General features: G+C 45.1%; 2 non-coding genes across 2 annotated transcripts; one reads left to right on the plus strand and one right to left on the minus strand.

The window, feature by feature from the left end:
* Nucleotides 1-10,883: 10,883 nt before the first annotated feature.
* Nucleotides 10,884-10,957, plus strand: TRNAD-GUC. The gene has a single exon. It is a non-coding gene; the product is annotated as a tRNA-Asp (tRNA).
* Nucleotides 10,958-11,583: 626 nt separating this feature from the next.
* On the minus strand, nt 11,584-11,655 carry TRNAN-GUU. The gene has a single exon. It is a non-coding gene; the product is annotated as a tRNA-Asn (tRNA).
* Nucleotides 11,656-25,825: the final 14,170 nt, after the last annotated feature.

Below are 25,825 nucleotides of genomic sequence, written 5' to 3' on the forward strand. Positions count from 1 at the left end.
AGTACAATACACTTTATATTCACGTCTTGAATAATGAGGGGGGTAAAGAAGAAAGTCCGATTTCTCTCTCCTTTGCGGATATGCCCTTATTCAGCTCTTGAAAGAAAGAGAGATAGAAAGAGAGAATGATCAAACTCAACTAGACGGCAGTTCCTCTTGTTCAAACCTCTCTTGCCGAGTCTTCTCCTCATAGCGAGTTTCGCTCTCGCTTCACGTGTCCTAAACATAAAAAAAGAATTGATTGTGAAAGACAAGTGTTTCATTCCCCTCCCTAATCGTTGAAATTCGAACTGTCCGCTAGCTCCTCCTTTGTTTGGATTATAGCCCTTCCTTGGGGATTTACTATCCAAAGTAAATCTTTCCAGTTTCAAATGCTACTATTTCTTCGTGGGCAGAAAGTCCAAAATCTTCTTTTTCCGGTACTCCTTACTCTTTTCTCCCGTCGTCCTACTTTCACTTCTACGGACCTTCTATCCATAACGAGTTCCAGGATTGGTGAATCGATCTGGGAATAGATAAAATGATTGTTGAGTACACAGTATAACCGTGTAGCTCATCCAGAAGATCATCAATGACCGGTATCGGGTATTTCTTTTTTACGGTTTGCGCATTGAGTTGCCTATAATCCATAGGCGCCACGAACCTTCTTTCTTCTTGTAAAGAAGAGCCGGTGAGGCATGAACTAGGTTGTAGAGTACCATTCTAGAGTAACTCCTTAATTATGGCTTCAATTTCATCTGGTGGTGTGAATACCTATAAGGCCTTTGATTCCCTGGTTGACTATCGTGAGGTGAATCCGATGGTCACATGGTCTTTTAGGAGGGAGGGTAGTGGGTTCTGAGAACACATCAGAGAAAGAGGACCAAACCTGCTTGAGTCCTCTTCTACATCTTTGAGTACTTCCCACTCCAATGGATCTAGTTTTTAGAATAGCTTTGATCCGGCCATGTAGAGCACTCATAGAGGTCCGGCTTCACGTCAGTAATCTACCACACCCATGCTAGAATTCAGTAGAGTCCCCACTCGCCAACCGCGATGTCTTGGTTGAGAGGCCCCACCTACCCATCTTCCCACAGTTTCACTGAGGTAGTACCATCCCCAATTCGCCACTTCTTGTGTTGATGTACTAATAAATTGGTTGAGGCAATCGACTTCAATCAGAGGAAGCACTTGTGCACATCAACTTAGGATATCCCCTCCGTTCTACACCAGATTATGCACTCACCTCTGGAATAATATAGGAAAGGAAGACGCCCTTTCAGTGCATGCCAAAGCAGCTTTACCTAGAAGGCTTCGAAATACACTACTAGGTCCCTCATTCTCAGTCGGCCTTCACAAAGCGGTTTGCACACCTTGGACCAGCTGGACAGATGTTCCGGCCTTTCTCCTATTAAATGCATCTGCCACCTTATTTTCCATTTTACCCCTAATATTCCGCCTTTGAAAGTCAAAACTCACACTTGCTCATCTTAGCATGTAGCTGATTCCGCAGAAAAAGTGTTAGCTGCAAGTGCTGTTGATGCTCCTTCAGTGTTTTACTGTCAAGAAGTATATCATCAAACCAACACAAATCTTCTGGGCTTGAACACATCATTCATGAGTGCTTGAAACGTTGCAGGAGCATTTGTAAGCCCGCATCACATTGAATTCATAGTTACAGGGTTCTGAATGAAGTTTTGGGCTTGTCTTCCTCTCTCATCCTGATCTGATGATAGCCAGATCTTAAGTCAATCTTGCTGTAATATTTAGCACCACTCATCCAATAGGGCATCTATGTGCCGGAATTGGGTATTTCTTCTTTACTGTACTGGCATTCAGCTGCCTGGTTTCAATGCACATCCTCCATGTCCCATCCTTCTTCTTCACTAACAGCACAGGTGAAGCAAAGGGGCTAGTAGAGGATTGTATCAGTGAATTCTTCAGCAATTCCTCAATTCTCAATCTCAGCCTTTTGCAGATGTGAGTATCCGTATGGCTTCAGATGTTTGGGCTCAGTACCTTCGGGGGTATATAGTGATCATGGATTCTTTTTTTGTAAGGACTTAGGTTCTTGAAACACCTACTCTTAAGAGTTCAGTAGGGTTGAAATTGGATCAGAGATCAGAGATGTTAGGTTTACTGAGTTGACCATGCACCATTGAGCCATCATGCAGAACTAAGCTTGTTCTGATTTAGTAGCAATCAGCTCTTCTCCTTCCACCTGGTACAGCTTTCCTCCTCCCCTCTTGATTCCTTCCAGCACCACTTAAACACTGCGGAAAGGGTTTTGACCATCTAGTCAGATTGCCCCATTACGGGTGTGTTATGCCAGAAAGTTCCTCAATCCTATGCCTGTTCCCAAGCGAGTCAGTCCCATTTCGATGACGAACGACACAATGTGTGCCTCCATAGAGCTTCCCATTTGACATTTCTCCATCGCGATAGATTCTCTCCAGCCACAGGTTCCCCAGTGGTATGTCCGGGGTCGGTTCAATCAGTGCGCTATCAGTCCAGTACCATTAGCTCTCCAAGGGTCACAATCCATTCTTTCCGGGCAAGCCAGTTCAGTTCCTTTCTGGTAGCAAGAGATCCCATATCAGATTAAGTAAAGGGATTACCTAGCTAGCGCATATCGAAGAGTTGGAGACTTCCTGCCACTATAGAAAAAGTCGTTGATGGATCAATTTCTGTAGGTGGGTCTCAACTCGGATCGAGACATTCGGATTTGCCGATGAAGAGTACTGCCTTGGAGGGGTAGGGGTTGTAGGGGAAGAACCAACCTTTTGTAGGTAGCAAAACATCTCACTCAGTAACTAAATTAGAGTTCGATCTTTTACGTTTGTGTTGTCTTTTTGCATTTTTGTTTCGATCCGACATCAGATCTGAGTTATTGTTCACTGACTATATCTTAGACCATTGCGATCTCTTTCTTTCACTTGGTTTTTCTTCCTTCCCTTCGGTACTCCTTAACTCGGAGATACTCCTTCGGTACTACTTGGCTACTACTTGAACAGATGGGTTTAGTCCCTTCCTTCGGGCAACGTTTTCTCCGGGTACCACCGGCTTACCACCGGGTTGAAAGAAATCCCTTACTATTAGGACATAGTGTTCGGTACGACTTAAGGCTACTGGATTGACTTTCTTTAATGTTGCATCTGCTTTCAACTATTTCATAGCCTCCCGTCCCGAGCAAACGTCGAGAGCAGGGGCCAAAAAGTAAAATCCATAGAGTTGGGGACTAAAGAGACTCTTTTTTTACAGCCAACCATGAAGAGAAGAGAGTCTCAGAGTAGATTCGGTAATGTTGAGTCGATCTAGTATGGAAAATTCCTCGCTGTGCGCTCGCCTTTTGCCTGCTTCTGCTTCATCTGCAGATCGGATTCCTTCCCCAGAGTTCTTACTTATAGGCTTTATAGCCAAGCAATAGAATAGCTGCTTCTTCTAAAGCGGATTAGAGTGCGACGACCAAAGCTACGGAACGGCCTCTACCGCTTTCCCTACTGTTCTGGTTGAACTAGGGCTTTGGCTGAGCGACCACCTTCGTCCATTATTCTTAGCTTACTGTCTGCTTCCTGCCTGATCAGTGCTGACTGACTGTTCTTGCTTGTCTTGGGCCTGCTCTAGTTTTGGTGCTGCTAACTAAGGGTCGAATTTCGTGACTTGATGAAGAGGAAGCCGAGTATCTTTGGTCTTGAAGAGTCAGGCCAATCCAACCGCTTGCTCCTGCCCAACTCAGTCTCAGTCGTACCATAATGCGCCTGGATTCAACACTTTTCTTGCTCCAAGACCACCCTCTAGCCCTCATGTAAAATAGATGACAGAATTGTAAACAATCATAGAATGATTTAAGCTGAGGAACATACAGGTCTCTCCCACAATTTTTTTCATATACCTCTGGAATAGTGTTGAAATCACAGGCCACTAAGCAGTTTTTTAAACCAAGTGGTTTATCTTAGTGTGCTAGCCGCTGCTTCATTTCGTATAGCGATAACGCTTTCTCTTTCTTAGCGCTCCACCCCGCGGAGAACTCTGGTTGCGCTTTGGTTGGCTTTCTCTTTTTTTCGATTTTCTCTGACTTGACTCAGCTTGACCTACTTGACTCAGCGGTTAGAGTATCGCTTTCATACGGCGAGAGTCATTGGTTCAAATCCAATAGTAGGTAAAGCCGGCCGAAACCCCCGCTTTTGCCAGCATGACAGCAAGCACAGACTGGCATCAAGGAGTAGAATGACCAAAGCATCGGTTGCTTCCACTTGTTTGTTGCCTTCTTCGACCGACAGACAAGGTACCCCCCTCTTTTTCTCTTGTGAACCTACGTTGAGCTTGGGACAACCCGCGACTGGCACAGGATATTTCAAAAGCGCCAGGATCCATCCTTCTTACGAACCAAGAGCACTGGAGAAGCGAAGGGGCTCGTGCTGCGATGAATAATGCCATTGTTCATCATCTCACAGATTTGCTTCTCAATCTCTGTTTTCTGGTGGGGTGCATATCTATATGGCCGGACATTGACTGGCACTGCACCTGGCACCAACGGAATTTGGTGGTCACAGGCACGACGAGGGGGTAATTCCTTTGGCTCCCGGAACAAAGCATCAAACTCCTGTAGCAGTTCTTGAACAGCTGGAGGTGTCTGCTCTGCAGGATCAGCATCCAGAGTAATTGCTTGCAGATCATGCTCCTGGTGAATCTGACGCACTTGCACACACTGGCTAACAGCACCCCGTTTCCGCAATCCTTGCAGCTTACGGACAGAGATTGGACGGCAGGAAGGATTATCTTGAATGCCATTGAGAGTGATGCGGCGCCCTTTGTGCGTGAATTTCATACGACGATGACGCCAATGTACCCACATCGGGCTATGGTCTTCGAACCGCTCTTGCCCTCCCCTTTCACTTCCATAGTGGTCTTCTTTGGCCGGCCCACTCATTTCACTCTCAAGCTCTCTGAGAAGAGAGAATCCGATTCAAGATGTTTCGAATTCAGCATTTCCTTCATGTTCGTGCTTTAAGTCAGTTCGTACTTTTCAGTATATAAGAGAATGATTGAACTCGCGTTGAAAGCTACTAAACAACGGCTGACAGAGACTCATAAGAGGGAGAGCGGTAGCAAAAATGAGATCTTTCGTCTAGACAGAAGAGAGATCCTTTCCTTCCTTTCTATAGGAAATGACTGATGTTGCTAAGTCACCTTCCACTGCTCTTGCGTCATCCCTTTTCCAATTCTTTTTGTATGGCTCGGTTGCATCCGATTGATCGATCCCTAGTCACTGATTACATGCGTGAGTTCTTTGATTCACTACTAACTTCTTCTGTGGAGCCGAGTTCGCCGACTGAGACTACTTGAAAAGAATTTTCGACCAACCGATCTCACGACGATGAGTCACCCACATACTTAACAAAAAATGCAAATAGAAGAGCAAGTAAATCAATCTCAATTACAACTCACTCTGATCAAATAGCACTCAGGTATAGGATTTCCAGCGGAAAGGTAGCCTTGCTCACTTCTTTACCCTTGTACGCACAAATCTAGCTCATAGCAGCACTTTCGAGTTCGGTTACTTAAGTACAGAGATTGGAACAACTTAGCGCGGGAAGTCCCATATCTTGTCTTAGCCTCGCCTCACCTATTTCCTCATAACGAGATCAAGAATGAAATAGAATGGAATCTCAAGTCTTAGCTAGATCAGGGCTACCACGTTCCCTCAGACGAAAAAGAAAAGAATACTAGACCTGTTGGACTCGCAAAGTAGGATCAGGCTTTTTCTACTAGAAACAGAGGAGAGCGAAAACTAAGTCAAAGGGGGAAGAGCTGTTTATGAGCATTTTAAGGCCGGTTGACAACATCCAATGTCTCCCACGAGGGTGCCTGAAACTCCAGTTTTTCTAGGCAGAGGTAGGTATATATATATTTAACACATTTTAGTTTGTAGGAAGATTCCCCGCTCTGAAATTTTTTCTATTTGGAGCTTCTTCCAAAGAGGTTGGGATTCTAGTTTCAATTGGATGTGTCCCGGTAAGATCGTTAACGACTGATATACTGCCTGAGACAGGGCATGCTCTCCCCTCTGCGTATCGAGAGAAAGAAACAACTTCCTGATTCCAGTTTCTTTCATTTATACCTACGATATCCCCATGCTAAAGATGAAAACTTTTGCAGTTCATATCAGCCTGAATGAGGAAGTAGAGTCAGTTTCGTCCATAAACTGGGCCGAAGATCTGACACAGGTTGACTTGCTGGCTTGTGAGTTGCCAGCTCCGTAGTTGATTGCTAACCATAGGATAGTGACAGCCAATATTCCTATTCCTGCTTGTGTTGCTTGTTTGCTATTCTTCCTGTTCCTGTTACAAGACGACCTCGGCTCAAGCTGACCCCACACCGAAAGTCGTCAAGCAGTCTTGGGCTCCATCAATCAGTGAGGAGGAAACCAAAACCTGTTGGAGTTCCCCGCCATCACCTCGCCTAGATCCGAGGGTTCATACCCTCCTGTAGCAGAGATGTAAGTCGCAAAGGCTACTTGCCTGCCGAGGGGGGAGAACTACCTAGTATCAAATTCACAAAACAGCACATTTAGTAGCTGACATCTTTCTTTCTCGTTTTCATTGGAAAGGAGAGTTTTCACGTTAAGCAAGAAGAGCTACGAGTTGGAGGGCTATTTCACCGACCGTCACGTCTCCTTTGTATCTGCCGAAGACGCAAGTAGCCCAACGACAGGCTTGTGTGGAGTTGAATGACAACACGCAGAGGTCTTTTGGCGAAACTGGGGGCTCTTTGTCTAAAGGAAGGGCAAAGTCAACAGGCCAATCCCAGTTTCAGAATTGGAAGAAGCAGTAGGAGGTTCACCATCAGAAAGGCATGGACAACAAACTCTCTTAAAGCTTTCTTCGAATAAGTCTTTCGCTTGACTTGGCTCAACGGCTTTAGTTCAGTAAATGCTTTCGTATGAAGCTTGAGTCAAGTCTAGTCTCATGCAGTGAAGATCGTCAAGCAATCATTGCTCGTCTCTCTGAAACCTATTCATAAGGAACGCGTTCAAGTGTATGGAATAATCAAACCTTTCACGTATTTGTTAACATAGCGTTGGACGATTGATTCCTCTCTTTCTCCATGGCCTGCTTCCCATAACTGGCCTTACTAAAACTTACGAAATGCTAATTTGACCTAAATTTCCGGTTAACTGCTGACTTTCTTTGCTAGCTCACCCGAAACTCTGTCTTCAGGAGGAAAGCTTGCTTGAGTACCTTACTTGAAAACAAACCGCTTGAGCTGTAACCGAAACAGAAAGGTTTGATGAGCCGCTGCTTGCTCTCTAACTGCTCTTACCGCTTCTTCTTCTTGACCTCTGCTCACTGCTGCCAATGCTGTGACTGCCGCCCCTATCTCTAAAGCTGCGGATTACAGCTCCTGATTCAAGCAGTTTTTTTTCTGAAGTATGAGTCTTGTTTGTGACATTTCAATTCCAGAATGAACATTCAAAGGAAAAGTAGTATGGGACGCTGCTTGCTATTACTGACTGCGGCTGCCGACCGAAGAACTGAAGATCTTCAATCTATGTTTGAGTGCTCTTGCGAAAGAAAATAATTTCGAATGAAAAAATGACTTAAAAAATAGGATAGGATCACGGATTCTATATATTTTTATAGAAAGAAAGATAATGTACTCCGCATCTTTACACCGAATCCTTAAAATCCATTTAATGCCTTCTTGCCTGCCTTCAGTTCATGCCTTCAGGACGGCCTGCTCTTGCCTATGAATGAGATACCTACTTCCCATTAAGTCAAAATACCTCATAGACATACATATTTTTAAGAATACTTAGTTAGTTAAAGAGAAAGATGGCTTTTGACAATTTTTTTAGTCCCCTCGTTCCCGAGCAAGAAAACGGATGCGCTAACGCGCAACGGCTTTCGCGCTAGTTGCTCAATCTGTTGCTTGTACGGAAGAATCCGCAAATGAATATTCTTTATTTCCTCTCGGACAGGCCCTCTTTTTTCATTCGAATGTACATCTTTTTCGGTAATGATCATCTACAACTGAAAGACTGACGTCTTCCTCTACTCGATCCTTAGTTGTACAATCTCCCTCCACCTCAATTTTTATGATCCTCATAGCCTTTTTTATTCGCGTCCTCCCCCTGGATCTATTCCTGCCGCGTCCACGTCCTCTGCCTCCAGCAACTAGAGCTGCATCATCTTGTTCATTATTGAGAATAGGCCTCTTCTCACACCGTACCAGTTCTTTTTGCAGTTGAATCTTCCCGTTCTGGCTTATTGAGTGTATAGATTCTTTTTGAAATGCAATCTATTCCCACGTCACTCTTCTCATAACATATCCTGTTCTCCTCACTTTGATTCTGGATTCACCGGTTGATTTAAGACGGGGTTCTATGCTTTCTAGCCCCATTTGACAAAAGTGAGCTTCCCCTATCTCTTTTGTAGGAAGCAGATAGAAATGCTCATTCGTGAATAGCATTTCATGCTTCCGCTACTTCGTCGGAGAGATCCATGGAAACTCAAAAAAGAAAAGCGGACGGCATTGTTCATACGATAGCCAGAAAAGTAAGTTCTCCTGCCGGCTATTCAAAAAATAAAGACTTACTTATTCATAAACTTCCTTTTATCGAGCATAATAGCTCTTATACGCTTGTACAGAGGAGTATAAAACAATGTATATATATGGGTGTTTAGTATCCTACAAAAACGTTAACATCCAAAGCACCGTAAGCTTGCTTTCTCTCCCGCTGACAAACAAAGAAAAGATTTTTTTAGACTTTTCTATGGTAGGCCTACGCTAGTGGAATATCTTATTTGTTTGTATTCATTCTAGCTTAGCTCTCTCTATTCTTTGCTTAAGCTATCGTGTCGTGTAGATGGATGGCATCTCCCTATTCCCACATCCCCGGATATGATTAATGCATGGAAGCTAAGGAATTGGGTCATTATTCAGCCCAAGATGCAAGCATTTGGACTCCATCCGAATATGGCAGTTGAACTCTTATAATAGGCTTGGCTCTGGAAAATGGGCTTATCTTGGGCAAAAAAACGCAAATAAAGAAGAGCTTCTTGTTTCCAAGCGGAACTCGAATGGGCTGCTAGCAGATTTGTTGGGGATGGCAAGTTAACACCATGGGTAGGCTTGCCTTTCACTCGCTCTGGCACATTTTGGCGGAACGTCAACGTTATATATAGTGGAATTCTAGAGGTAAGTTAATGTTTTCAAAAATCCAAATGGAAAAGGATTTGCAAAAATATGCAGATTAGAAGCTAGTATCTCCAGTTTTATGAGAGAAAGAAGAGGAAGAATCGGCGAACATCCTAAAAATGGTACTTTTGTCTCAATTCGATCAAAAACAAACATATTCTATTGTGTGTTGACCACCGGGAAATGAATGGATTAAGATAAAGACGGACGGTTCAATTAGCGAGCATGGGAAGGCTTGTGGAGGTTTAGCAATAAAAAGGGGATATATGCGTTCTCTCAAGCAGTTAAGAACAAGACCATACTCGAAGTCGAGCTCTTTTGCATCTGAACATGTATTCAAATAGCAGCTGAAAAGGAGTGTCAGAGGATTTGGATTGATTCGGATTCCCTAACGTAAGACATGGTCTACTCTCAAGATCCCAAAGTCCGCAGCTAAGGAAAGCCCCTTCTTCATAAGATCAAGAAAGTACGAGCGTCTTTCGAAGATTGGAAAATCTCCCATACTTGGAGAGAAGCAAACCAACCGGCCGATTTGCAATTGACTATGCTTAGTAGTTGACATCTTTGGTCTTCACATTTTCCCTTCCATTTTGTAAAGTTAGTAGAAGAGGATAGATCCGGTAAATTGACGAATGTCAATCTTCATTTTTGTAGATTAATACACTGGTAGGGGTCGATCAGGCAAATCCCAAAGCTGACCCCCGAACAGCTGCCGGACTGCTCTACTGATCTTCTCTCTCTTCAGAAAAACGGAACCTTCTCAAAGACTCCCTTTGCACTGAGAACACAATTCAGAACCCTCCTTCTCACAAGAAGGCAAACCTTGTACGTTGATCGAATCTTCTTTCGCATCCAGAAGAGAGGTTGTGGGCTATCCGAGAGAGTGGTTCAGGTGACTACCGGAGTCATTGATTAAGCAGGTCAGATGGGCTTAGTAGGGCTCGAACCTACAATATCACCGTTATGAGCGGTACGTTTCAACCAATTAAACTATAAGCCCAATCGGATCTCTACATGCCGGGAAGAGCGGACAGAAAGAGGAGACCTTTGCTCTATCTCCTTCTTCCTCTTCCCGGGGCCCCGGAGGGGTTCTTTGGCAAGCCCTATTAAAGAAGCTAAGTGACTTTCGTCACTCAAGTAGTGAGTTTGAGAGTGACCGTTAGGGCGACCACTTGTACTTCTAGGCCTTGGCGACCTATATGTTACGCAACACAGCTTCACTCGATTCAGTAAATCAACAGTTCAAACCAGCCCACTAATAGCTTAGATAGTGGCCCTTCCACTTTGGTATAGTTGACCCTACCTATTAACTCAAGGTTCATAGGAAGGGGGAACCCAGGCGTAGTGGGATGTAGGCTTCAGTTGTTTTGGTACTTTTTCACTATGTCTTATTATTTGTTTTGTAACCGGCTTTTCACCGGCAGGTCAGTAGGCCTTTTAGAAGGCGAACAAACGAAAGTTCTCCGCGGGCGCTAGCGCTATTTTGTTCGCTTTTGTCAACTGAAGTCGCGCGTAGCGCCAACTAACTGATAGCTGATAGAGCGCGGAGCCCCTTCTCTAAGCGAGCAGAGCCATTTCTTTCTACTGTCCTCAAAAGAAAAAGAAAAGTACTAAAGGCGAATGGCATTCTGTTGTACAGCTACTTTGGTATAGTTACAAAGGTAACTGGTAGGTGACTGTTGAATCGACAGTAGTTACGAAAGGGGGAAATAGCTCAGTTGGTTAGAGTGCTGGTCTGTCATGCCAGAAGTCGTGGGTTCGAACCCCGTTTTCCCCGCCCGATCTTCCTCTTCCTGCCCGACTCATTTTGAAAACACTAGAAGCTGCTGATCCCAGCGTAGCATTCAAGACAATTGTTCCTTCTTCGGTCTCCCTCCACCCCCTTCGTTTGTTGTGGGTCTCACCGCAGGCACTTACTTAATGAATGAGTGAAGATCTTCCTTCCCCCTTGTGTCTTACCAAGGACTGAGTTCCCACTTGTGGCGGAAAAAAAGTTATACCATCCCACCCGGCCCGGGGGGTTAAGGTTCCTCTCGGAGACTGCCAGTCTACAAGAAGCTGGCAGAGCTTTAGCCATTGGACCACATCCATCCATCCTCCTACATAAAGACGCCTTTTCTTGTTCGTTCTTCGAATTACGCTAGTGGAGACTAATTCCTTCCGGCTAATGAAGATACTACCCCAGTCTTCCCATTCATTCCCAGTGGATCCTTCTTATCCCTTTTCATTGAACGAACCAAGTTCACCTATACAAGAGTGAGGAATAGAAATCCTACAATCAACTTCCCACTTTTGATGTCCCGTTTGATGATTCTGCTGCGTCTTTAGAAAAAAAAGGAGAAGGACAGGGGTCGCTAGTCAAAAAAGCTATAACTATCAATTCGAATTCTGAATGAATCAAATCTCCCCAAGTAGGATTCGAACCTACGACCAGTCAGTTAACAGCCGACCGCTCTACCACTGAGCTACTGAGGAAGAACGGACTTAAGGAAGCTGACTTTCGTTCTTTGGCCCAACCAACCGCAGACCGAAAATCCTAAAAGTGCGTCACTTTTTCTCTTTCACATACACCGGGAGAAAGGGTGACAATAGCAATCCCCTTTGCCTCCCCGGTCGGGGCAGGACAAGGGGGGCGGCGGTCAACCATCAACTCTCGATATGCATATTGATCAATCGATCTCCGCGTCCTGCCAGTTCGCTAAGTAGACTCACTCTACCGAGGGGCAACTAAGGTTGGTTCCTGCCAATTCCCATGCTGATCAGCCTTGGAATTGGCAAGTATGAGAGAGGACTCTCTCTGTCTCTCCGAGTTTCAACTACTAAGTGAAGTTAAGTAGCACTTCACCTATTCTAAATGTGAATAGATTCCGATCAAGCAAGCAGGAGAAGGTGGTCCTTTCATCTCTCTGTCTGCTCCATGCTCTATAAAGGATCATGAGCAGGTTTAATGCTAGAAAAAACGAGATCTGCCTAATCATTTCGGTAGATGAAGTAGTGGGAGGTCACGAAGGAAGTAAGGGGGCATGTTAAGTTGATAATTTCGAACATTGTAGCATCCTTTTGACGGTTGGGCTTTGAGTTGAGAACTTTTAAGAACTCTTAATATGAAAATACACATTCTAAAATGACGCATCGAGCGAGACCATTCTGTTTCATTGTGAATGAAAGACGTTTTCGACCAACAACATCTACTCATATCCAGCTTCGTGTCATTTTTGAACACTGCGATCAGCAAGCAGCAAGCGGGGGAGAGTCAAGTCAAGTACAACACAGGACTGACGGGGTGGGGCGCGCACGCCAAAGCAACCCGGGACCCTGGAGGGGTCACTACAAAAGCGCTGGCGCCTTCTTTTGAAGGTGAAAAACTACGCTAGCTAAGAAAAAGAAAAGGGCTGCGCTAATGGCAAGGAGCAAGAAAAGGGCAGCTAGCTCGAAATCCGATAAATCGAATACCTCCTGGCTTCAGTTATGAGAGAGAACTCCAAGGCAGGATAAAGACTGAGTTGGATTCAGCCGCGTGGGGAATGAAACAACATTCATGGAATGAGTTGAGGCAAAACCTCCAGCTCTTTTTGAGAGTCAGGGGCTTTAAAAGCGCTTTAAAAAGGGCTGTCTGCATTACTGGATTCACTATATCAAATTGTAGTAAAAACAAGGGGCCACGTAGACTATTCTGAGGTGGTATGCTAAATCCATGATCAACTGATGTAGCTAGTGTGACTAAAGCAGCAGCTATTGGCTTAACTGGTTCTAAACTCTCCCACCCGATAAAGGAATTGAAAGACTACCCCGGGCCACGTAGACTATTCCCTTCCGCGGACATTCTTTTCTAGAAGGAAAGTAGCAAAGCCGAACGCAAATACACATGCAAATTGCGTCGACTACCTCATCACTGTCCAAAATGGGGGATACCGCTATTCATACATGGATGGACGAGGGACTCCGCTGACAACATCAGTAGATGACTTTTCTCGCGGAATGCTATTAACGTTGGAAAAAAATACAGCTCTCAAACTCACCCTCCGGGTGATAGGTAGAAGCATTAGTACCTAACGGAGCGGTATCTAACCAAAAAGGGAGGTGATGTTCTTTTTAGAAACAGGATGGAGCATGGCTTCCTTTCTTCTTAGATACATTTCATTCATTCCATTTCTCTATAGTTTACACCAGAACATCTTGCTAATCCTGACAGATCTCGAAAAGGGTGGGGGCACTAGAACCAAATCTACATACACATCGAAACTTCCTATCTCAGCCAAGCTAGCACCTTCATCCCACCAATGCATTGTACGACTCTCCACCCCCTTTTCCTCCCTCATGAAATCCGAATTTCCCGCAATGAAATTCGATTTCGTTCATGTCGGCGGTTGGCAAAACGGCCCTGAGATCCGGGACTGGTAAAACATGGGTGCCCAATTTGCTTTTCTGTGCTCCACCTTAGTGCCCTTATGAAGGCGGCGGGGAGTCCTTAGCCTTTGAACCAAACTCTAGGGAACGCTCAATTGCCTGACGTCTCAACTGCAATGGTGAACTCAGTGACATACACTGAAATGGATTGCATCTATTGTTCCAAACAAGGCTGATATTAGCATAAAAGCCCTTCCATGCAATTTCTTGCTTCGCTCTACAGACGAAAGTGCCGGATAGTCAATGGTAACCAGAAGATCTATGGTTTTCGAGAGAAGGTAATTGGAAAAACGATTCATTCCTTTGCTTTCTTTCAGATATTTATTCAATAAGATGATCTGACCTTACCTGAAAACTAGATTCATGAAGAAGCCCAAAAAGTGTCGGGCTTAGTGCAGCCCAGTTCCTAGCCAGTGTGGGGTTCTGCCATGGATATTCGGTCCACTCCAGAATTCCATTCATTTTTCAAACGTAACTCGATTGACTCAATTCACAAACGGCAAGGAAGTCAAAAAGTGACGCTTACAGGTCGTACGACAATTGCTTCTCTTCCGGGATTACATACATCTTTTCTTTAACAACTACCATACAAGCTATTCGCTTAATACATGCTAGTAGGTAGGCTGGTGGTGGAGTATTTATTTGCGTATTTTTTTGGTCTGTCTGTATTTCGGTTTTGGGATGGTGCGAATCCATCTATCCACCATTCTTTTATCTTTCAGTAGTGTCAACCTCAGTTCTGGTTCTTTATCTTGGAATACTCTCCGTTGTCCTGGAAGCAATGCTTGAAAGAAAGCGTAAGGAAGCGTCAAATCAGTATGATGTATTGGCAAAGCCAGTAAGAAGGGAATCGAAAGTAGATAGGGACTCCCACTGTAGATGTGGTTTTATACCTTGATGAATTGGTACCTTATAGCATAGCGAATTTACTTTTCTTTCAAAAGGATATATCAACCTGTAGTGAAACCGGGCCACCGAGCTTGCTTTTACCGCTCTTACAGCTCTCTCTCTTCTTTTTTATGGGTAGTTTGGCCAGAAAGAGAAAGAGGAATGTACCCATTTCTATTTATCCATTCTCATAGAAAGTACCAAAAATGTTTTTGAATGTATGGAGCAGGCGTATGAGTTGATATCTTCAAGAATCAAATCCTTTTCTTGCCCACCCAGCCATAAAAGAAAAAAATCGTTACGAGCGGTCTTAAACCCTCACCTCAATCTCAAAAATGGAATTGAAAAGCTCCAATTTAAATAATGGTACCGGGGAAATACCCAGGGAAGAATCATTTCTTTGAATCATCCAGATCTATCAGCGAATTCAATAAAAAACGGACTGATCCTCGGAATACACCATCATCTTTCGAAGTGCGCAGTCAATATTATGTTATATTCAAAGAAACAAGTCAAAGAGTAAAGGCTTCGCCCTTCAATACCACACTTCCAATCGAAATTCCTACGAGATTGACGTTCGAAGAAAAAGACATGGTTTGATAGAAACTTTAAGTGGGTATCAAATAAACTGGAATGAATGGTATCAATTTCTTCTTTTCTATACTGAATCTGCTTCGGTATCTCTTTCTTCCTTCCCTTCTGTAAACCAAGCAGTGACTAGCCTCTGGCACTCACTTTCCGAAGCACCAATTGACTTGCTTTCAGAACAACCCTGATCAGTTATACCTGAAATACCACCCGTACGTAGTACGCCATTCCCAATGCGGAGCGCCTTTATTTTCGTATTGAACTCCGCTAGGAAGAAAAAGTTAGACCGTAGCCTTGTCGAACAACCTCGTTTCTCGCTTTTGTCGATTGACTCGTGGGACTCTACTGAATTCCAGCATGGGTTTGGTAGATTACTGACGTGAAGACGGACCTCTATGAGTGCTCTACATGGCCGGATCAAAGCTCCAAATCGTAATGTCGTGGCATACATAATCAGAAAATAGGATTCGTGAGAGCATTTTCTTTAGTTGTTCCTTAAGAAAGCTATCGACTTAACCGCTTGTGTTAAACATATAGATTGTCCTATTCTCTCTTTTTTTCTCAAATGACCTATTTCACATAACCGATGTTGATTGCAGATTTTGCCTTGCGTCACATTATCGTGGTGATCAATTCCTTTCGTGGATCGATTGAAATAACCGATTTTGGTGTATTAATTCAAGATAGGTAATTTTCCTCAAGGTCATAAAGATCGGTCATCTAGCGTGGACTTCTGACTCTAAGTGGAAAGTCTTTCTCATCTACCTCTTCCATCCAAAACCGTTTTTCCGCATTTTTTTCTGCCAAGTTACTTAAATCTATATCAGAGCTATAGGATTGGTAGACCCGTAAGCGAAGATGGTTCGCTCCCACATAAAGAGACGGATATTCGATGTGTTTAGCATAGTGACACTTTTTTTGGTGCCGAAACAGCCCCAATCCCTTTGGTCATTTCTCTTTTCATGCCGGCCTGTATTCGGAGTTTCTTGGATTTGCGGTGCCTGAATGCCTTTCTCCTTCTTTTTGGTGACGTCGGATGCCCGCCTTTGGCACTCAGAAGTGGATTCTCCTTCAAAGAGGGCTTTTCCCCTAAGAAAGGGACATGGTTGTACTGGATTTCTAGTCCTATAGTGGAAGAGCAGATAGGATCACACCTACACGTAAGTTCGTTCGTTGGGTTAGTGGCCACCCACACTCCAACCTATCTATATGGCAAAAAAGCGAATGACAAGGCCAAAGTAGCTGACTCTTATTGCTAACTTGACTCGGTCTAAGGGCGAGCTTGAATACAACTCACAGAACGACTCCTCCAGAGGCCTTCAGGCACTCAAACAGATAGTGAGACAGACACCATCTATAGAACTTGAATGACAATACACCCATATATTCTAGCTAACAATCAGAAACTGTATCCAAATGGAGGGGACACTCTTCCTTCAGAAAGATGCCTTCGAAAGAAAAGCTCTTCCCCTCAACGACACAGCACATTTTCTCAAATGTTCCACGTTTCTCACCATATCCTCATAGGGCTGAAGCACAAGAAAGAGGATTACTTGGTTACCTTGCTTCCCTCTCCTAGGACAGTAGAAGGATCTGTGGCCGAAGGTGCCACAAACGAAGCGGGTCGCCTCTTTTCTGCAGATCTCCGCAAGATGACCCTTCTCCCCGCAACGATAGCACATAACGTTTTTCCCATGCTTGCGCGGTGAGGAGGACGAGGCCTTGAGAAGCTTTTCCACCATTTTTCCCCTTTGGCATTTGGATCCATGTTTTCTGTAACGATCTCCGTGATAGTAAAGGTTTTTTTGGTAGCCTTTGCTTTTGACGGTGATGAAAGAAAGAGAACCCCTCCTATCTTTTGATCATGGTCAAAATCCTATCCAAGTCCCCTTTTTCAGATCTTTCTCCTGGTTTTGATCATCACCGTTCACCTACTTGTTACGGAGATCCCGACCAATGCACAATCCAGATTTTTTAGCTTTTTTTCTCCCATCCCATCTTGGACGGGCCCAGAAGCTTTTCTCATGTTTGAATGGAGGTCTTCCGCAAATGAATTTCCATATAGGAATTCTATAATGTGCCTACATATATTGATTGAAAGCTTGTTTCAATTGAACGAGGATGTGAACGAGAAGGCAACAAAAGGGAGCTTGGAGCAAGAGGAGTCATTTAGTAGTTCACGAAAAAAGGCATAGTAGAGAAAGTCTGAGGAGCAGCAAAATTTGGTCACGTAGATCTTCTATTTCGCCGGAATTCGTTGATTGCTCCGTACTCATTTACAATGGAAAAACTCTTGTTCGTTGTAAGATCACTGAAGGAAAGGTTGGTCATAAATTTGGAGAGTTTGCTTTTACACGGAGACGAAGACCCCGTCGAACAAATAGAGGAAAGGGGAAAAGTAAAGTCTAAGCGACATATGGATCAATAAGGAAATCCAATTTCGGTAATCCGAATCCCATATAGGTCTTTTCTTCATACTCGACCAGCCCTAGGTTGGGGATAATGAATTTTTCGAATCTTCTTGGGAGATGCTTCGCTCCGAGTCTGACTGGGACGGAATGGGGGACCCAGGCCCTTCAATGCCTCCCTCTGGATCCACTAACACGGAAGAGCTATTCAAAGCTTTTTTGGCTGACTGTGAGGATGCCTCTGCATCCCGGGAGCAGACCGCTCCCCCGGAAGCTGTGGTCAGTCAAGAGTGGCATCCGAATCCCGCTCCAATGCCTAGAGTGGCAGCGGAAGCTGAACAGAATCCTCCTTCTTTTGATTGGGAGGGACGACCTAAATCCTGTGGTCAGTTCGGACAGGGGCATTACAAACGAGCTATGCTCTATGATTTCGCTTTGTTTACACGGGTGAGTGACCTACACCTTCCAATCTATGGTTTCACCCGTGAGGTAGAACTTTCTCTAAAGCTTCTTCGCTTCGTAATACACTTGCGCCTTCCTTTATAACCATGCACTCCCACTACTTCTTTAGGACATGGCTGACTTGCTTATCACAAGTCGTCTCCCGAAAAGGCAAATATCGAGACTGAGATGCTGCTTGGAGTCTTCATTCTCTAGGGCAGAGCTCACTACCACTCATTATCGGAGGGAGACGTAATAATACTGAGCTATTCTTCGATTTCCTTGCTTGCGAGATCAAAAACTGGGTATCGAACAAAGAAATCTGCTCACGGTACCTCTTACCTCAAAACTTCTATTGGATCTGGGATCAGAAGAATTCCAATTTGAATGTGCTCATATCCAACTACCCGAAGGGACGATATCAGGAAAAGCAAAAGGTGCATGGGCGGTTTCAAGTTGTTTTGGTTGCGCAACTTTCGATCACTGTGTCAGCCGAGCTCTAACGCTTCTATAAAGTGAGAAATCATGGTACCTTCACGTCTACCTTTCCCAAGGGCTAGTTCAATTCCAGAGAAATGCAAGCAATCGTACGGGACTCCCGCCGCCTGCTAGGCTCACTATACCAAGTTAAGTTCCTCCAAAGTATTTTCATCATCGGTATCAGCAGAGTCACAAGATAAGGGATAAAGATAGTAGCCCATAGCTCCTTTATCAATTTCCTTCTGAAACTTATCAGGGTCTAACAATGTTGGAGAAGTAGTATTGTTGCTGTCAGAAAGAATAATGGTTTCTTGCCCATTGTGACAAATACTCATTGTTCTGGCCTTCCAATCTAAATTGATTGGACTGTGACGATATAGCCAATCATAACCCAGTATAACATCATTGCTTTCCAATTTCAGTAGCTTGAAGGTGTCTTGAAATGTGTGCCCTTTAATAAGTAGTATCTGCAGTGTAAGCTCCAGTAGTTAATTGACCTCCTCCAGCCACTTTGACAGTAAACAAATGTTTCTGACTCTCATATCAGTGAAGCCCCCCCCACCATAATCTTTAGGGGTGCATAGGTGTTCCCATCTGACCATGTGAAATTGATTCTTCTTACTCCCAGTAGAAGTGATTTATTATTGTATCAACTTTTTTCTGTATTTTGACAGGCAAAGTGTAGCAACCCAGAAGGTACATAGGGACATTTGATAAACATGCATTGATCAATATATCTCTTCCTCCATAAGAGAAATGTTTGCATTGCCAAGAGTCCAACTTCTTTTCTACCTTTTAATGAAAAAAAATCATTAGAAGAGATCTTGTCTTTGCTGATTGGTAATCCCAGATATTATATTTTATTGGAAATTTGCCTATCTCACAGTTATATCAGCTACCCTCTGCTCCTCCTCTACACTCAACCCTACTGTGAAAATATCACTCTTCAAGTAATTGACTTTCATGCCAACATTTCCTCTAAACAGTAGAGAAGGAATTAGAATCCAGTAATAGACTCCATGTCATTATGCAAAAAAAGCAAAGTATCAGAAGCATATTGCAAATGACTAATCCCCCCTGGTATCAGATGTGGTACCAAACCTCTAATCACACCTGCTTCCTTAGCTCTATCCAGAATTGCAGATAGTGCATCACCTACTAGGTGAAAAAGCAAAGGAGAAAGAGGATCTCCTTGCCTCAAACCTCTGAAAGTAGAGAAATATTCTCGCCAATCTCCATTCATATTCACACACACTTTGCCTCCTTCCACTGCTTGTCTAATCCAATCTATCCACCTGTCAGGGAAGTTTTTCCTATGCATTACCTCTGCCAAGAAAGGCCACTGAACTCTATCATAAGCTTTTTCAAAGTCCAACTGAAGCAAAATTCCTTCAGAGTGAGAGGTTTTCAACTCATGCAAAACTTCATGAAGAATTACACATCCATCCAAAATGTACCTCCCAGGAATAAATCCAGTCTGAAGAGAGCTGATTACTTGTCGAGCCAGAGGAGTAAATCTAAGTGTCAGAGCTTTGGTAATAGCTTTAAACATAACATTTAGAACACATATGGGTCTATACTGTAGGATACTATTAGCATCCTTAATCTTTGGCAGTAGAGAAATGACACCATAGTTTAGTCTGGACAAGTTCAACCTGCCATGATACAGCTCCTGAAGCATTTATATTAGTATATCTCTCAACTGGGGCCAAAAAGCTCTAAAAAGCTAACAGAGAAGCCATCTGGACCTGGAGCAGTATTTGGTTTCATGCTTTTCACCACCTTGTCTATCTCTTCACTCATGAAGTTAATACAAGTGAGGACTGATTTCTGTCATTCATATAATTCAGAAGAGGAAGGCCGGTTGAGTGCTTTCCGCGTAAGACTATTGAGTTTCCAGCTGATTGCCCATATTTTCCAGGATAGGATTTGTCCACTTGATTGAATTCATGTCATTGAAGCAATGAACTTGCTAGCCAGCGTGCCAAAAAGGTTGCTGACTTTGGGTACACAGAGTAGTGGCGAGAAAAGGGCTTGCGCCTCAGCCGTTTCGCTTGATTCGGACCTTGTGGTTGTAGTCACAGGGTACAAAGATAACCCCACAACCATTTGTTGTATTCTTTAAGTCAATCGCTCGTAGTATGTGCTAGAATGAGATGAGATCCAGCTCAAAGGTGAAGACCTCATTCTTTGAACCCTCCCGGGCAGTTCCTGTTCTAGCTTCTCTATCTCTAGCAAGTGATACGAACAACACAACATCTTCTCCGGTCGTAGGTCGGTAGGGCTTGCCCTGGCTAAGAAATGGAATAAAAAATTCCCGGTTTCTTGACTGTTTCTGAGATTATTTACCTTTATTTACATGAAGATGCACGGTCTCTTACACTTTTCCTAGCTTAAGTTGGCGGATTGGTAAACAAACGGCTCTGCAGCTCCGTTCGCTTCGGCACCACTCCCTTGCTTCTTATCGAGGTCGGTGCCAACAAACAAGTCCCATTCGAGCAATGGAATCTACATAAGAATGTAATCACTGTTAAGTATTCCACTCACTGATGCCCAGGAAAATGGGCCTCTGAAGAAAGCAAAGACGTGGCCCAGACCGAAAAAGGAACTTGATCACCCGGAGAAGATTTCTTTTCTTTGCTGATTCCTCTCAATGAAATTTGCCATGTTGCACTAAGTTACTTACGGATGTATGCATGCAGTCCGGGAACACTTTGGGGTGAACACCCATCCGAACAAGTAGGGTCAATAGTTCAGCATTTAGGCCGTAACATTTAGCAAAAAACGAATCTGAAACCCAACAAGTGCTCTCCGAACCAAGCTAGATAGTCTCCTATCACTAGGCTCACCAACCAACCTGGACTTTGATTCTTTCTTATTATTCTAACCGGATATAAAAACCATAAGGATTGTTTCCAGCCGAGAGTTCCCATATGACATAAGCGCTCTTGGGTGGGGTGGGCCCTCATTCGCCAGGTCTTTGAGTGCCCGTCGTACCACGTGGTTGGTACACTAGGCTGATAGATACTTTACTTTAAGGATCTGGCACCTTCGCTAGACGGAGAGTAAGCGACTTCTATTAGCACCGGACCGTCGAGTCGAATTTCTCGTGTCATGTGCAACGTCCATCAATGGTGGTTCATTAATGTCCATAGATTTAGACTCCTTCCCCCTTCCCTTATACGCAAAAGATCGAGAGGGGCCCGAACCCAAACCGAGAACGTAAACAGAATTCGACTCACTCTCGTATGGCTCGCCCTCGAGCCCTGGGCGAGTCGGCCGGGTCTTTCCCTCTTGTTCTGTTTCCGCCACAATAAAGACGCACGGAAGAACTATGGTATGCCCAGCGCGTGGAGGATCCGTTGAGAGTGTCCCTTGTCTCGGTAGGGAACAGTACCTATTGTCTTGAAAAAAAAAGGTCAGTGCTACGGTCCCCTATTGTTTGATCCAATATTGAGCGGTGCGGATCACGTTCTACTACCTCCGGTCCGTGGTTCGACCTCCCGTAGTGGTCCTTGCTTTTCTTTTTGAAAGCTCCGCAGGGCCAATTTTGCGTACTTGCTCAGCGTGCCCCCCTTTCGTCGAGTGCCCCGCCCGGTTCACAAGGCTGTTGGCCTACCAAGCAAGCACTTCCCGCTGCTCCTGCCGCCTGCCAAGTGGGCTCCGCGCTCGTTATCCTGACTGTTCTCTCTGCTGGGCCCTTTCCTATTGCTCTAACCATAAGCTATGGCAATTCCAGCTCGCACCCACTCTGGCCCGCCCAGCGGGGCCTGAGTGAGCTCAGTGGTCAGCCCCTGACGTTAGGGGTCTTTCGCTTTTGCCAGATCTATAGAGATATTACGAGTCCTCCGTCCCAGATTCCCTCGCCGCGGCCATCTGGTTCACCGGTACTACCAAAAAGTCTCATGCTTACGTTACTGTGACTGATATATAAGTATGATCTCGGACTACGAAGACCCAGTCGTGCTTCTGGTTTCCATTCTCATCATCATATTGAAGGAAACTCCTCGTGCTCTGCCATAAGAACTTGGAGTCCGTATCATGGTGAAGGTAAGGTAACGCTGTGATTCTTGCTCAAAAAACTGACCGAACACGTTCGAGTTATTGGCTCGTCCGACCCGGCAGCATTCATGAGTCGCTCGTTCAACTGTCCCTCGGAGACACGGTCGAGAAGTGCCATGCATGGTCGCCCCCCCCGTCCTTTCTTTCTCTCGGTCCCACCAGGGTGGGCCCCTCTGGGGTAATAAAGAAATGGATAAAAAAAGGGGACTTCTGCTACGGGCTATGCCACCCATTACTTATGAGGGAAGTCGCATCCGTCCCATCGCAAAGCACCTACAATGTCATGATCACATTGGTTTACCCTTTTTTGGTAGTTCAACAGACGGTCGCCCCTCCAACAAGAAAAGGTAGAAATATGGAAACTTCTCTGCAATTTAGATCGGAGAATTTATAGAGGAAATCGGGTTTTAAATTTCCAGAAACCACACGATTATATAGCCAAAGGGAATACGCCGCGCCTAAAATCATCCCAAGCGCAGCTAATGTGGCTACTAAGCTATTTCTTTGGAAAGCTCCTACTAAGATTAGAAATTCCCCGATAAAGCTGCTAGTGCCGGGTAAACTCATATTGGCTAAAGTGAAAAAGAAGAAAATGGTAGAGAAATTCGGCATGGTGCTCACTAAACCTCCATAATATCTAACAAGTCGAGTCTTATGTCGGTCATATAGAACACCAACACATAGAAAAAGGGCTGAAGAAACCAGTCCATGACTTAACATAAGTAAAATGCTACCTCCAATTCCCTGTATGTTCGATAGAGCCTAATATTCCCCCAGAGTACGCCGCTTACCCCCCGAACCGTACAAGATAGTTACCACCTATCATACGGCTTTCTAACTCCACTTCTTTTTCTGGTCGTTCCGCTCTGTCGGATCGATGGTAGTCTCAGAGATCTGGTAACCTCCGACATTTTTGACAACACGCTTCCTGCTTCCGTTTTGAGTTGCGCATCTTTCTCCCCGGGGCATACTATAGTATCACATCGTAGACCCCCACCCCAACTCTATCATCCTTATCAGTGAACCGGAACATAGTGCATAGGTACTCTTAGATGCTGCGAGGACGAGACGAGGTGACATACTACGATCACGCACTGAAGTTCTGCCCTTCGGCTCGGCATATGGAACCTCTCAGCTGCTCCCTCGGGATAGGTAGGCCCACCCCCCTCCCCCTTTCCCGAGAGGCGGCCGGGCTGTGTTTCCCCTGCGGCCACCCAATGGCGGCAGAAAACGAAAAAGGGTGGGCTCCGCGCGGTTCGCGTTTTATTGTAAAAAGAGAGCTTTTCATTCTCTTATAGAAGCCCGCGCCCACGCGGGTAAAGCCCAGCGAAGCTGCAGGGAGCACTGAGCAATGGGGGGATGAGGGCGACTCCGCCCACGGGTTGGACCACACCACAGGCAAAAGTCCTTCCACGGCAAGAGAAGGGTGACCGGAACAAGAAAAGGGAGCTAGTCGTTGGAGGGAAGACAAGTTTCGTTCTGTGCGACTCCACAGAAGAGTACGTGCGCTAGAAAAGGCAGCCAACTTAAAAGCGCTAGCTAGCTACTTTTGTAGCCTTATTTAGTTTGGTTGCCTACGCTTGCTCTCCGGCGCGCTACGGCAACACCCCCTGCTTGCTTCTTTTTGTTCGACGCGGAGCTTGCAGCCTCCCCACCCTTGCTTAGCGTTCCACTTGTGATCCTGGAGGATTTGGAGAAATGCGCCCGACCATGAAGAATGGATTTTGTATTTTCTTTCATGTGAATGGCCCTATCTTGTAAAGAATGGTTTTTCGTGCTATAGACCACGTTGAGAAAGACCAACCAACAACACAAATAAAGACCGTTCCATTTGGGTACCTCGAAAGGGAGGTGCTCCTTATGATGCTACGGACGGCTGTCCGAAGTGCATGCAATGACGGGCTCGGATAGGATAGGATTGTGCGCGCCGGGCCCTTCGGGTGTCCATATTTTGGCCGACCTTAGCGTATATACTATGTTATGCGGCCGTAATATTCTGATACCTTCCACCGCTGTTACGCCAGAAATCCAAGGTTCCACACGAGCTCCTGTTTTGCGGCGTGGTGGCAGGACCGCTAGGGGATTGGCTCCGGGTGTAGGTAGGGTCAAATCCGCAGGGGTCATGCAAATACATAGGCCCCTTCCCTTCTGCCGAGTTGTTTAGAAGGCACTTTCCGTTCTACGGTCCCTCGGAGTGAAGGGTTAGGAAGGTAGTACGGGCCCTCTGACTTCCAGCTATGTGCTGTGTGCGACTCCCGTGAAGCGAATGAAGGGAAGCTCTTCGAGCTTTCTCCGCCAGCGGCTTATGTAGTGGTCGGCATTCCTACGTGCTCCGACTGATCCCCACTGGAGATTATATGAGGGGTCTTGGAAACTGTCGTGACGCTTTGGTGACGAAGGTCACCGGGGTGACTATGGAAGGATTCCGTGGTAGTCTCTGACTCCCTCCAACTCAATCAATATCAAGAACATGTCGTGAGCATGGGGGTTTGGCCGACTACTAAACTATTGGCTAGGGCTTTTCTAGTTATAGCTTCTATAGTGAGTGGCCCTTCCGCTTTGATCTAGTTTTAGTTTGTATTGTACTAAATTGAACACATATCAAAGAAAGGCGATCAATCAATAAGTAGTTGCCCTTCTCCGGCCTGGGAAAAGCAGCGAACTCGTTAAACAAGGGGCTTTTTTATTCATGGTCGCTACTGTTGTATTGTATATTGTCGGGGGAAGCTACTGCTTCTACGACAGCTCCGCTTCCTCGTCTTGCTTCTACTTTGCTTGTTTGCGTGAAGGCTTAGAGTCCTTTTCGCTAGGTCCAAATTCGTCAAAGCGAAAGATCTGATCCAACGGAAATCCCGCATATTGAGCGCAGCTGATATGTGGCTACTAGGCGCGATCATCCCGCATGCCATAAAAAAATACTTCTTTTTTTATGGCCCGTCATATAAAGATAGAATAGATATGGATAGAGAGACATTCTATTGATTTGCGAAATGGCTCGTCGATCCAAATGAATCATTCTTCTGGTCTCTCTCTGCGCCCTGCCCCAAAACTGACCCATGACACAGCGCCCATTCGTTTCGCGCGCGGGAAGGCAACGAAGTTCAGTTCAAAAGACCGCAGCGGAGTGGAGCAGCCGTGACACGAAGTTCCTTACTTTAACTGGATCTCGCTGGTGCCACCTAAATGGTAGGTATAGGCGGCGGATGTCTGACGTTTGGAGTTGTCGTTCATGCACCTGTCCCCAATAGAAGAATGAGTGATCCCTTCCCCTGCGGATCATGGCCTTACCACTAGGTCCCCGATGGCCAGCGGGGGATTCGGTATAGCAGCTCACGTTCGTTTGCGCTTCGCGTTCCCGCTGGACTGGACAC

The sequence above is a fragment of the Triticum urartu genome, chromosome 2 (genome assembly GCF_003073215.2).
Source record: "Triticum urartu cultivar G1812 chromosome 2, Tu2.1, whole genome shotgun sequence".
Classification (NCBI taxonomy): Eukaryota; Viridiplantae; Streptophyta; class Magnoliopsida; order Poales; family Poaceae; genus Triticum; species Triticum urartu.